The 13,233-nt window shown below is 36.3% G+C and overlaps 1 protein-coding gene across 1 annotated transcript in view; it reads right to left on the minus strand.

Moving 5' to 3' along the window:
- The window catches only part of LOC134211031 (uncharacterized), a 93,703-nt gene that overhangs the window by 17,432 nt on the left and 63,038 nt on the right, over positions 1-13,233 (minus strand). The window lies entirely within an intron of this gene.

Genomic DNA, 13,233 nt, shown 5'->3' on the forward strand with positions numbered 1-13,233 from the left:
CGTCATAGTCTCAAGAACCAATAAAAGAGGCACTTTTTGCCAAACTCATTCATACTAAATCGTAAGATCAGGAAAAACGTTCTGCTATAGTGGAGTTCTAGCAAATGGACGTTGCTTCCGTTGGTTTCAGCCTCTACGACGATAGACAGAAATACCTGCAGTGTTTCTACTTTGCTTTACTAATACAATACGAGACATATTGTGAAGTTCTCTTCTTCATTTCATTAAGAATTTTCTCTCTCAAATTCAGATAATGTTAGTCTAAAATTAAATCACTCCATGCTACAATTAAGGTAAAAGTACACAATATTGAGTTATAGGGGAACTGTTCGGCACTTCATCCCGTAGCTCCTATTTCCATCCCATCAAAAACAAAGCAATGAAAAGGAATTTGGTTTGTTTTTTTATTTTTGTGATTTTTTTCACCGGTTTGCACGCTTGTTAGCAAAAAGAAGCGACGAGATAGGTGCTGTATTTCTTTGTTTTGCGATGGGATGAATATATGTTCAGTGAGATGGAAAACGGAACAGTTCCCCTACATTATCGACGGTTCCTAATGTTATGACTGAATACAAGGCATAGATTTTTTTTTTATGAATTTCTTCGAAAATTCCCCTGAATTTCCACTGATTTCTTTTTCTTAATTTTCGCGGGAAATTCTTTATTTCTAAAAGAAATTCATACAGACAGAATTTCTAGTGAATTTCTATGCTGTTTCAAATTTCCGATTTCCAACGAATTTCTTACAAATTTCTAAAAAAAATCTTCATTTTCTAAATTTCTTCGAGAGATTTGTCTGAATTTCCTTTAGAAATTGTTCAGAATTTCCTCGGGAATATATAGGGTTACCGCTCCTTGAATTCAAACCATGTACCCAATTCAATACCATTCAAAAACAAAGAATTGGTGCGCAAATTGTTTTATCTATCATTTTTGTGAGTGAGCACGCCGGACAACAACAAAACACGACACAAATTGAACCTGAGTTGCCTGTTTTGCGATAGTTCTTGATATAGGACAGGCTTGCCCAACCTCTTCAAGCCACGGGAAATATTTGATACATATTTTTTAATCATTTTAAAAATACCCAAAGCAATTTTTTTTCCAGAATGGCGTTTAGTTTCGATATTATTGCGTTTGAACAATCTTTTATTTTGTGTGCTTATTGTCTTTTTCTTTTTACTTAACAGGGCATGAAATTGTTGGATTCTTTCCAATACTCGACGCATATTGATTCCACAATCGCTAAGCAAATGTTGCAAGCAGATAATGAAGATCAACAATTACTTTTTACTGCTGCCATTCTTGATAAGAGTTGTTCACACATAGTTGTTCACGCTATATGTACTTCTGAAGAGAGAAAATATCTTATAAGGGATGTGTCTTTCTGAAATTTGGATTTGATCTCGTTGTTGCATTGGAGGTCAATTATCTCCCTTTGAAACATTTCAGGCTCATTATTCCATATGAAATCAGAAGGTTTGTTCTGAAAATCTTGAAAAAACTACCAAGTTGTTTTGTAACATTGAGCAAAGTAGCCGCATAACAGTAACACCGGCGAATGTTGTCGGCTGTATGCCTTGTGTATCGATCAAAAATTTACGCAATTATTTTCTACTCAAATATCAAGTAATGTGAATGTTGCTATATTCGAGTAGTATACTGGACCGCAGCTTATTCAGGAAGCAGATGAGTTGAAAATACTAAACGAACGTGGAGTGAAAACATTAATTTGAATTAAGATAAATTAGTATCAGATATTAAGTACAGATAAAGCTTGAATAATTTTGGTAAATTGAATCTTCTGCAACGTGTATGGTTCTTCAATACTTTTGTTCTATCCAAACTTTGGAAAACTTCCCTTTAAAAAAATGTACAGTTCCCTAAAATAGAGTCGTCTGTGGGAATGTTTTGTCAATTAGTTGACACCAATGAATAAGGAAAAAAAATCCGATTTTCTCAGGATTTTTTCTAAAATCTTCTGCGCTTCTACGGAAAACTATTCTCAATTTCCATGAGGAATACTTTTCAATTCCTTTTAGAAATTCTTCTGAGTTTCCTCGGAAAATTCTTCTGAATTTTCTTGTGGATTTCTTCTGGATTTCCTCGGGAAACCCTTCAGATTTTACACGGATTTTTTTTAAAATTCCATAGGGAGATTCTTCTAAATATCTTCGGGATATTCCTCTGAATTTACTTACTCTCGAAATTTCCTTGAGAACTTCTTCTCAATCGTCTCAATAAAATTATTTCTGAATTTGATCAGAAAATCATCCTGAATTCCTTAGGAAAATTTTTCTGGAATTTTTTATGACTTCAACAACGCAGCGTCATTGCTGGTAATGTTGGGCCGCCATCTTCTAATTTTATTAAGAAAATTATTTTGAGCTTTTTAGTGGAATGTCTTCACTTGTCATAAGTCGAGTTTGTACAATCCGATTTAATTCCACCACTTAATTGTACCTTGACAGATAGGTATTTCGACCTCAACAGTAAGATCGTCTTCAGTGTCTCGTACTTGACTCGACTTGAGTCGACTTAGTCGAGTCAAGTACGAGACACAGAAGACGACCTTACTGTTGAGGTCTAATTACGTATCTGTCAAGATACAATTGAGTGGTGGAATTAAATGGGATTGTACAAACTCGTCTTATGGCACATCTCATTACCAGAAAACACCGAATTCAACAAAGCATGCACGTACCCCCAAGGGATCACCAAGTCTCGTCATTGTTTTGATCACTGATCCGCCCCGCCCTTTTTCTACATGTGATAGCTTTGCCCATTCAACGACATAGACACCGTTCACGTACAAATCTGTTTTTATACCACTCCTGCTGTGAAGAACCGAATCATCCTCACCTTGATTAAAGTAGCGTAACGACTCGGTAGAATACATCCCCCGTAATCTAAAATCTAAAAATACCTGTAAGATTTTCTGGGGAAATACTTGGACGAATTCCAGGAGGAATTCATGAAGATATTTCTAGAGGATTTCTTGAAGGATAGTCTTAAGTAATTGCGAAAAGAATTCCTGATTGGAATGCTAGATGATTTCGCTATTGAATGTTTGTAGGTATTTCCGGAAATTTTCCTGGAAGTAATCCCGGAGGAATTAAAGGAAGAGTTCCGAGAGGAATGCCCGGAAAAGTTCTTAATTTCTTATAGATTTGCAAGTGAAATTATGGAGCAAAATCGGAGGATTTCCGTCATAATTTTTTGAAGAAACTTCTGGTAGAATGTTGGGATGAAATTCCGTATGTATTCTTGACGGAACTCTCGAATGCATTCCTGAAGGAAATGCCGGATTCTTCCTGAAGAGAGAATAGTCGAAGAAATATCTAGAAGAAAATCTTGGAGAGAAGAAAAGAAATCTTCAAGGAATTTCCTCGTGAATTTCCTAAAAAAAAAATAGTGGGGGGTTTTTAGATAAGGAGGAATTACAATTACATGAGAAGGATTTTCGAACGATTTTCAGAGGAATTTGTGGATAACTTTCCGGAGGAATTCAGAAGTTCCCAGGGGAGCTTCTAGAAGGATTTCAAGGAGAATTTTTGAGCCCGAAATGTTTCGAGCACATCTTATTACCAGAAAACACCGAATTCATCAAAGCATGCACGTACCCCCAAGAGATCACCAAGTCTCGTCATTGTTTTGATCACTGAACCACTCCCCCCCCCTCTTTTCTACATGTGATAGCTCTGCCCATTCTACGACATAGACATCGTTCACGTACAGATCTGTTTTTATACCACTCCTGCTGCGAAGAACCGAATCATCCTCACCTTGATTAAAGTAGCGTAACGACTCGGTAGAATACATCCCCCGTAATCTAGGCAGTTTAATTTAATCGAGAAATTCTTTAGCATTGTTTCGGGGAAACGTTCTGAATTAATATCTTCAGAATTTCTTTTGGGGATCCTTCGGAATTTTCTTTGAGAATTCTTCTCAATTACCTTGGAAGAGTGTCCATCCAGTCGCGAAAACCGGGAATCGAACCCGACCGGGAAAAATGCGAGAAATGGTGAAATCAATCGGGACATTGAACCATCGATCAAATCATAATCATGCATTACCAAAGTTATGAACTATTTTTTTGTAATGTCTTAAATAACTAACCATTTGAAAAAATATATGTCTGGCAATAGTGTGAGTCACTTAAATTTTTTTCGCATTTCGGTAATAATGATACAAATTGTATAGATAAAAAGTATTAGTAGTTGCTACTGACTTATCACGCTTCCCTACTATGTTAGTTGTATTTGAAACCTTTTATTTACATATTAAGCTTAAAATAAAAGTGATAGGTGAAAAGCAAGTATGGACATGGGCGTAGCCAGGATTTCGAGAAGGGAGTGGCCAACTTTTTTGGTCTTCTAAATCGTAGTTTTATAGTAGTTTTATAAAAACACATGAATATTAACACATGAAACCAAATCGAAACAATAATGATTAAAACAATAATGGATTTAAAAATGCGTGATTTATTGCTCATCAGATATTTTTAAATAAAGTGAGAAAAATATTAACAAACTTAGTATTCAGAAAGAATATAAAATCGGCTATAACAATTATCATAAAAATCCTGCATTCTTCCATAAGTTTAAGAAAACTAGAACCATACATCTGAATTTCTAAACAAATCCTCTCTGAAATAATATTTATAAATATATAGGCAGAAAAATCAATATGCAAGCTTTCTCCAGGAATTCCTTCGACAATTTCTCCTGGCATTCTATCCGAAATTCTATCAAGGATTCTTTAGGTCCTCTAGGAATTCTTCTAGGAGTTCCTCCTGAAATTCCTCCGGGAGTTTTTACGGGAGATCTTACGGGAGTTCCTTCGGGAATTCCTCCGGGAGATCCACCAGCAGTTTCTACGAGAATCCCTCCGGGAGTTTCACTGGCAGTTTCTCCGGGTGTTTCCCTGAAAAGGAACTCCCGGAGGAACTCCCAGAGTAGCCGGTGGAACTTCTGGAGGAATTTATTTAAGAACTGCAGGAAGAATTTCCGGAGGAAATCCTGGAGGAACTCTCGTAAGAATTCTAGGGTGAACTCCCAAAGGAACTTCCGTGAGAATTCCAGGAGGAACTCCTGGAAGAATTCTTAAAAGAACCTTCCGGAGGAATTTTCATAAGAACTCCCAGAGAAATTCTCCGAGGAACTTCTGGAGGAATTTGTAGATAAATGCCTGAAGAAATACTAAATGAATTCCTGGAAGAAAGCCTGATTGAATTCCCGAAGGAACTACTGGTGGAACTTCAGAGAAACATCCGGTGGAATACCCTAGAGGAAGAGAAAAAATACTTCTGAAGGAACTTCCGAAATACCATTTACCGTGAAATTCCTGCCAAATATCGTCCAGGAATTCCCTGTTAAGTTCTTGGAGGTATTACCGGAAAACTCCTGGAAGAACTCCCGGAGGAACTCCCACAAGCACTTCCGGAGGAATTCCCATATGGAAGTCCTGAAATAATTCTTAGAGAAGTTCCTAAAGGAATTTCCGAAGAAATATCTGAAGGGATTCCCAGAAAAATACCAGGAAGAATTAATGCAGAAATCCCCAGATGAAATCCTGAAAGTATTTCCAGATGAATTGCTGAAGAAAATCCGTGCGGATTGTTCCGAAGAAATTTCTGGAAGAACTCTTGGCAGATATCCGAGTAAATTCCAAGTGAAGTCCGGAAGGAATTCTAGTACACTTCCGCGGAAAATCTCCCGGAGAAATTCCTGGAGAAGTACCTGAATAAACTCCCGAAAAAATACCTGTAAGATTTTCTGGGGAAATACTTGGACGAATTCCAGGAGGAATTCATGAAGATATTTCTAGAGGATTTCTTGAAGGATAGTCTTAAGTAATTGCGAAAAGAATTCCTGATTGGAATGCTAGATGATTTCGTTATTGAATGTTTGTAGGTATTTCCGGAAATTTTCCTGGAAGTAATCCCGGATTAATTAAAGGAAGAGTTCCGAGAGGAATGCCCGGAAAAGTTCTTAATTTCTTATAGATTTGCAAGTGAAATTATGGAGCTAAATCGGAGGATTTCCGCACATAACATATAGGCATCTTTGCCGTGGAATGTGGTCCTTCGATGATTTTGGAACGCTAGCGAACCTAGCGGTGGAAGTCAAGCTTTACTGAACAACGCACATTAGACAGAGCAGCATCGCATGCTTTGCTTTCTCTTTCTGTTGCCCTGGATATACGGGAGTGCCGTTCGTCGATTGTTGATACACAAAGAGCCTACTTTGAGATTTGCAGTTTGTTCTATGATGTCTATCTGTTTTGTGATTTCCGTCATAATTTTTTGAAGAAACTTCTGGTAGAATGTTGGGATGAAATTCCGTATGTATTCTTGACGGAACTCTCGAATGCATTCCTGAAGGAAATGCCGGATTCTCCCTGAAGAGAGAATAGTCGAAGAAATATCTAGAAGAAAATCTTGGAGAGAAGAAAAGAAATCTTCAAGCAATTTCCTCGTGAATTTCCTAAAAAAAAATAGTGGGGGGTTTTTAGATAAGGAGGAATTACAATTACATGAGAAGGATTTTCGAACGATTTTCAGAGGAATTTGTGGATAACTTTCCGGAGGAATTCAGAAGTTCCCAGGAAAGCTTCTAGAAGGATTTCAAGGAGAATTTTTGAGCCCGAAATGTTTCGAGTTGTTTTGAATTTTCATATATTATGGATCCTGGATGCCCTGATAAGTTTTGGGAATCTTTTAAATTTCAACCACCTATTTCTGTATATGATTGGATCGTAAAGTGCACATGTTTGAGGGAATTCATTTCAGTACCCGTTCAATCTTTCCACAATTTTTTTCCCCTGGCTACGCCCTTGAGTATGGATAGTCCTCCTGATCTGGAATCTATTACAAAAGGTCGAAAGACAAAAGGTCGAAAGGACAAAAGGTCGAAAGACAAAAGGTCGAAAAGTCAAAAGATTGAAAGGACAAAAGGTCGAAAAGGCAAAACGTCGAAAGGGACAGAAGGTCGAAAGGACAAAAGGTCGAAAAGATCAAAAGGTCGAAAGGGACAAAAGGTCGAAAAGAACAAAATGTCTAAAGGGACAAAAGGTCGATAAAGAACAAGTTGGGTGTATTCCAAAGGAATTTGTTAAATGCATTTATTTTCAAGCAGAAATAACACACTCATCTCATCAATCAAAGTTGAAGAATGAGCAATTTTCAAAGAAGGAGTAATTGCTATAAACTAATATTATGAATATCTAGATAGTTCTGTTAGAGATAAAAAAGATTTCTATTTTAAGAAATGAATAAAACTTGTATTGCGCGAGACAGAATTGTCCTATACAGTTGGCAAAAAAAAAATGCTTTTTTATTTTCCACTATTTTTAACAATTGAACATAAAATCATTGAATACTTAAGTGCAAATAATAGATGGAGATCTAGATTTCCTGAATGTCACTTCAATCTGTCTAAAAAGTGCACGCCGCAGCCACGCAAGTGCGCGCATTAAAAATATACCGGTGTGTAAAGGCTCCTCCAGGCCTAAGCAATTTTATTGCCGGGACGGCGACAGCTTGTTGTCACGATTCTATCGTTGGGTGGATGCTCGCAATGCTCCATTTACGCTTCCATACCAACGGCGACAGAATCGGAGTTGCCAGGCAATAGAATCGCGTCAAGATTGTCTCGTCGCGTATGTTTGGGAGAACCTTAATACATGCTGGTGTATTTAATGTGCGGCGTGCGCCATTGTGACAGCTTGTTGTTTCGGCGTGCGCCGAAGTGACATTTTGAAAACTCAAATATCCATCTGTACTTAGGGTGACCATATGGTATCCTAAAGGAGGACATGTCCTCCTTTTTCAATAAAAATCAGATGTCCTCCTTTTCCACTCAAATGTCCTCCTTTTTGGATATTTTGAGTAATTTGTTGCATGGACTACGAAACTCTGGTTTACTGAAAAAACTGAGATCAATTCGCAAATAAAGTAGTTCCCAAAAATATGTGATGCCATGCCTGTCATTTTTGATGATCTTCAAATCTTGAGAAGGCATCATTTCTTATGAATGATAAATATGAATTAGATATACTTAAAACCGACCTTAACATTTTATTTTTTTTCAAACAGTTGAGTAGTTCGGAGTATTACAGTTAACGGTGTCACTATTATTCGCATATCTTGATTTGTGATTCTAAGTTAAACTGTGGAATGTGTAATGCTTAGTCAGGTATCGTTTTCTAAATATTCAGAATTGTATGCAAATAACATTGGAAATAATATTATTTCAGTTTTTATCATAGTTTATAACAAATCATAAATAATATGATATTTAATTTTTTTTGCTAAACTTGTGTGGAATATCGCTAAAAAATCCAGGTTAATATTATTCAACAATTGTTCCACATTGTTCACTGTTCGTATTAAAATTAGTTGAAGCTAATCAACTTATTACAAATAAATAAATAACATAAAATTGCTCAATAAACCCCAAGCTGTCAGTCGGCAATGTCCCAGTTGGAGAGGCAATGTCATTTAATGCTGACGAAGAAGGTGATGTATTTTCCTCGATTTACAAACACTTTTTTTAATTGATTTTAGTATGCAAAATTGTAACAAACAGGGTTACTGCTCCACGACTTCAGCTTTTTTCGTGATTTATCGGTTCCACCAAAATGAAAGACGGCAATTTATCAATGGCATGTTATACACAGGAAATTTTGAATTCGGTATCTTGTTTTCTATGTCCTCCGTTTCCAACCAAATGACCTCCTTTTTCGCTTCGATTTGGGTAAGTTATCCTCCTTTGGAAAATTTTCATATGGTCACCCTATCTGTACTCATTGAATGAGTTTTATTTAATTTTTTTGCCAATTGTGTAAGGCAACTCTGGTGCGGGATTGATTCTCCCCGTTTCAGTTTCTTTCGACCTTTTGTGCCTTTTGGTCTTATTGATCATTTATTTCTTTCGGCCTTTTGTCCCATTCGACGTTTTGTCCCTTTCGACCTTTTGTCCCATTCGACGTTTAGTCCTTTCGACCTTTTGTCCCTTTCGACCTTTTGTCCTTTTCGACCATTTGTCCCTTCGACCTTTTGTCTTTCGACGTTTTATCTTTCGACCTTTTGTCTTTCGACATTTTGTCCGTTCGACCTTTTGTCTTTCGACCTTTTGTCCCTAACCCCCTGATCTGTAAGGTCAAACTTATTTTTGACGGACATCTCATTGTGTCTGTGGGTTCACATTGGAATCAAGAACTTTTTTCAAAATAATTTACAATATTTACAATTTACAAAATAATCAATTTGAGTTTTTTTAATCCAGAATATTTCTATAACTTTTTAAATATAAAATAAAGAATAAGTTCCATAACTTTGAAAATGCTAATATTGCAAACTTTAGATGTGGTGAAAATCGGCTTGAATAAACAATCTCGAAAAATATTTTTTTTTAAATTCAAACGCATAGGTAAGATTGATTTAAGAAAGTGTTTTTGAACAGTAAAAAAAAAGTGGGTCTTACGAGGGTAAAAGAACATCATCAATGAAATTGAAAAGTAATTCCAGGGGATTCTAGAGTTATTTTTAGAAGATTAGTTGAGATTAATCCTGTCTTAAGGAATTGAGAGGCCTAGATTTTCCAGGCCTAAGTCAATTCAAGACGAAATTGTGCTTCTGCTTTTGCTGTTGTATCAAAAGTTATAAAAGAATTTCTTGAATGAATTGATTGATTGTCCTTAGGCTGGCTAGGCTGGCTGGGTCATCTTTGGAGATTCTCCGTTCTAGAATTAGAGTCCACAAGAAATTATAGTGGATTCTAATTCCTTCGATTCCGCATGTGACAAAACAGGGATTGATTCATACTGCACGGGTCGCAGAGCTTCCTAATCTTCCATCTAATAAAACAAACATAAATTTTTTTGTTGTGATTCGCAAATATTATATTTTAGTGCCAGTTCCTCCAACCGGGAAAAAAACCGGGAATCTGAAAAGTGATTTTGTATAGAAAAAATGGGAAATCCTCCTGAATGTCTTCTGAAACCCCTTAAAATTTTCATGGGAATTTCTCCTAGAATTGAGAAGTTGCCTCGGGATTCTAGAAACCCTTCTGAATGTTCTCGGGAAATTGTTCTGAATATTCTCGGTGAATTCTTCTAAAATTTCATGAGAAATCCTTCTGATTTTTTTTTGAATGGCCTAAAGTAATTTTTTTGAATTTCCTCTGGAAATTCTTCGGAATTTGCTTGGGAGCTTCTCCTGAATTGCCTCGGGTAATTTTTCAACAGTTCTTTAGGAAATTCTTCTGAATTTCTTTGGAAAGTTTATCTAAATTTCTTGAAGAAATTCTTCAGAATTTGTGTGGATTTTTTTTTCTGAATTTATTTTGAGAAATTTTCATGAATTTCTTTGGGAAATTCTTACGAAAATCTGTGGTAAATTATTAAAATGTTCATCTGAGTATATATTTTTTAAATTCTCCTAATTTTCCTCGTAAAATTCTTCTAAATACCGACCTATTTTTTAAACGCAGGAGTAAATTGGAGTAAATAGAGAATACTTTCCAGTCTAGTTTATATTTTTTGCCTTTTTTAGGTTATTATTTTCTGATATATCTCATCCGAAGGGTAATTCCGATATGAATGATATGTCAGAGAATTCCAAAATTAACTTCAATATAATATATTTGGCCTTCAGAACAACTTTGTAGCATACGATTACCTTTTTCTCGGCTATTTTTCAGATTCGCATTGTGTATGTCCAAATTACAAAACATTTTCCAACAATCTTCCAAACGCGCTTTGTAATTTTTCAGGCCACAAACCATTTTCCGGCGGACTTCCTTGTGGTTTTCCAAACCACAAACCATTTTCAAACCTCCAAATATGTTATTCTCGCATAATAACTTTTTACGTTCAACACATCTTATGAAATCAGTGTCAGGGTAAAAAAATCAACCTAACAAGATCGCCAAAATGTGTTATAGGTACCTCAAATGGAGCGAAATAGGATGGCAGCAGCTCTCCGTGGATGCATGTGCATGTCACGGAGATCTGACAAGAAGGGACCGAGTCATGGCTTGCTGCTGACCGAATGACACGCTGAGGTGTGAAACTATAAACATACGCTGAAGGTAACTTATCCAAAACTTTTGTATCAGACGATCCATTTGTGGTTTAATGTTGTATAGAATTAAAGTGTTGGAAAATGATTTGCGAATGGCCTTTCGGATAAATGCATGTTCAGATTGAATATCATTTATAATGCAGTTTGAATTTGAACCACTCTGCGGCTTTTGAAGGCTCCAATATTAATTTTAATTCTACGCATAAAACTCGGCATTCAGTAATTAGAAAAAGCATTTTGTCAAAACTAATGTAGACTAATGTTAGTTTGTGATCTTCTTTATCAAAGCTATTTTTTACGTCGAGTTTATCTTATGATGTTTGAAAATATGGTGTCGATAATAGTTATAGTTTAAAAGAACTACACTTATTTTTAACCGTTGGGAATTCATAATTAAGAAAAATCTATTTCTTTTGGTACCCTAGTTACAACAAAAATCCAAATTTCCTTAAAGAAATGACAAACATTATGTCACGAAAAGTTTGTTATCTCTGTTATCTCTTCCTGAAATTTTGAGCGCCATATTCTTTGGAGCCCTCTTGCTACTAAACGCGTCATCTTTGAATACTCCCTTGCTCTATCTTGCTGAGGTTTTAGCGCATATTGAAAGTGAAATGTCCCTTCACCGGTTCATTCATCATACGATACAGTAGGGTAGAACAGTGCAAAGCGCACCCACGAGGCAAAATGGCCACACTCATTAATTCACTCATATAATCGTTTGTAGGACATTTCTGAACAAATGTTACCAATGCTATTTAATATTAGTTGTTCATTATCGAGCCGTAATGAAAAAATTGAGCAAAATTCCTTAATATTTAGTTAAATATTACGATTTGCGATTGTTTCATCTCACCCCCGTAAGATTTTCGTTCAATCCGTTAAGACAAAAAAAAACAACCATGCGTTCACCATTATTTCACATGCAATTGAATCATTTTACACCAGCCCCTTTTTGCCTTTTTCGTACAACAAAGTTGTACCGAAAGGCTATATCATCACTTCAAAAACGAATTTTTGATAGGAGGCTCGGAGACCCATAGTGTTACATACCAATCGACTCAACTCGATGAACTGCAGTGATGTTTGTATGTGTATAAGTTTTGTAGACACACTTTTGGAGCTTGGCATTGTCCGAATTACACGCAACATTTCATTCGACTGGGAATCTTGTTCCATTGTTTGCTATTAAAAATTGGCCTGATCGGACTATGGGATCAAAAGCTATGGTCAAAATACTATTTTTTATGCCCAAAACACGCTGAAAATACTCTTTTATATATTTTTTAGTATTTTTTGCATGATAAAGGCACCAATGCCGCTAGGTGGATTAATCTGGGTTTTTAAAACGTATTTCAAATGCATTGTTTTGAATAGGAGATCATTGAGAAATGTGATAGGTTTTGTAAATTTTGCATCTGCACGTTGAAATGGTTAAGAATTCTCGCTTAACTTTTCAAAAGGTCCTAAGTAACATTTTTTTCATGAATTAATTTGAATAGCGCAATCAACAGAACAACATGAAAGCTTTTGATTGCAGTACTCAAATTAATTCATGAAAAAAATGTTACTTAGGTCCTTTTGAAAAGTTAAGCGAGAATTCTTGTTTTTATTGGTGAAAACATCGAAAAAGCTTAAAGGGTGCATTTTGGGCTGTTCTCCACTACAGTGGGTGACAACGGCGGCAGTCAGTGATGCCGACGATGATGGTGGCAAATGTAGGGTTCGTCACGTCACGGGGCTGCGAAAGTGACAATGACATGTTTATTGGGATTTGTGGATTTGATGGTGGTCCTTTCCTTTAGGACGATGTCACTATAAAGAATCGAAACTGTTTGTAAGGTAGGTACCAATTTGTTGGCGCCGTAGCCGGTCGTTAATCGGCACTATGGTGCTATGAATCGACGATTCAATAGCGGTTGGTAACTGGCAAGGGAAGGTAGAAAGCACACAAGCAACTTCATTGTCGTCCGTGCAAGGTGAATCGGTTCTTATTTATATCGGCTTTATTTATGCTTTCATCGATCAAACAACTCGCGAAACGTATGGGAAACCCTTATGTGCAGGAAAACGGATGGCGTCTACTCGATAGGGTGGATAGGGCAGAAGGCAAAAAGCAATCAATTGTGCTGTTTGCTTTTCCC

This window comes from Armigeres subalbatus, chromosome 2, assembly GCF_024139115.2.
Source record: "Armigeres subalbatus isolate Guangzhou_Male chromosome 2, GZ_Asu_2, whole genome shotgun sequence".
Lineage (NCBI taxonomy): Eukaryota > Metazoa > Arthropoda > Insecta > Diptera > Culicidae > Armigeres > Armigeres subalbatus.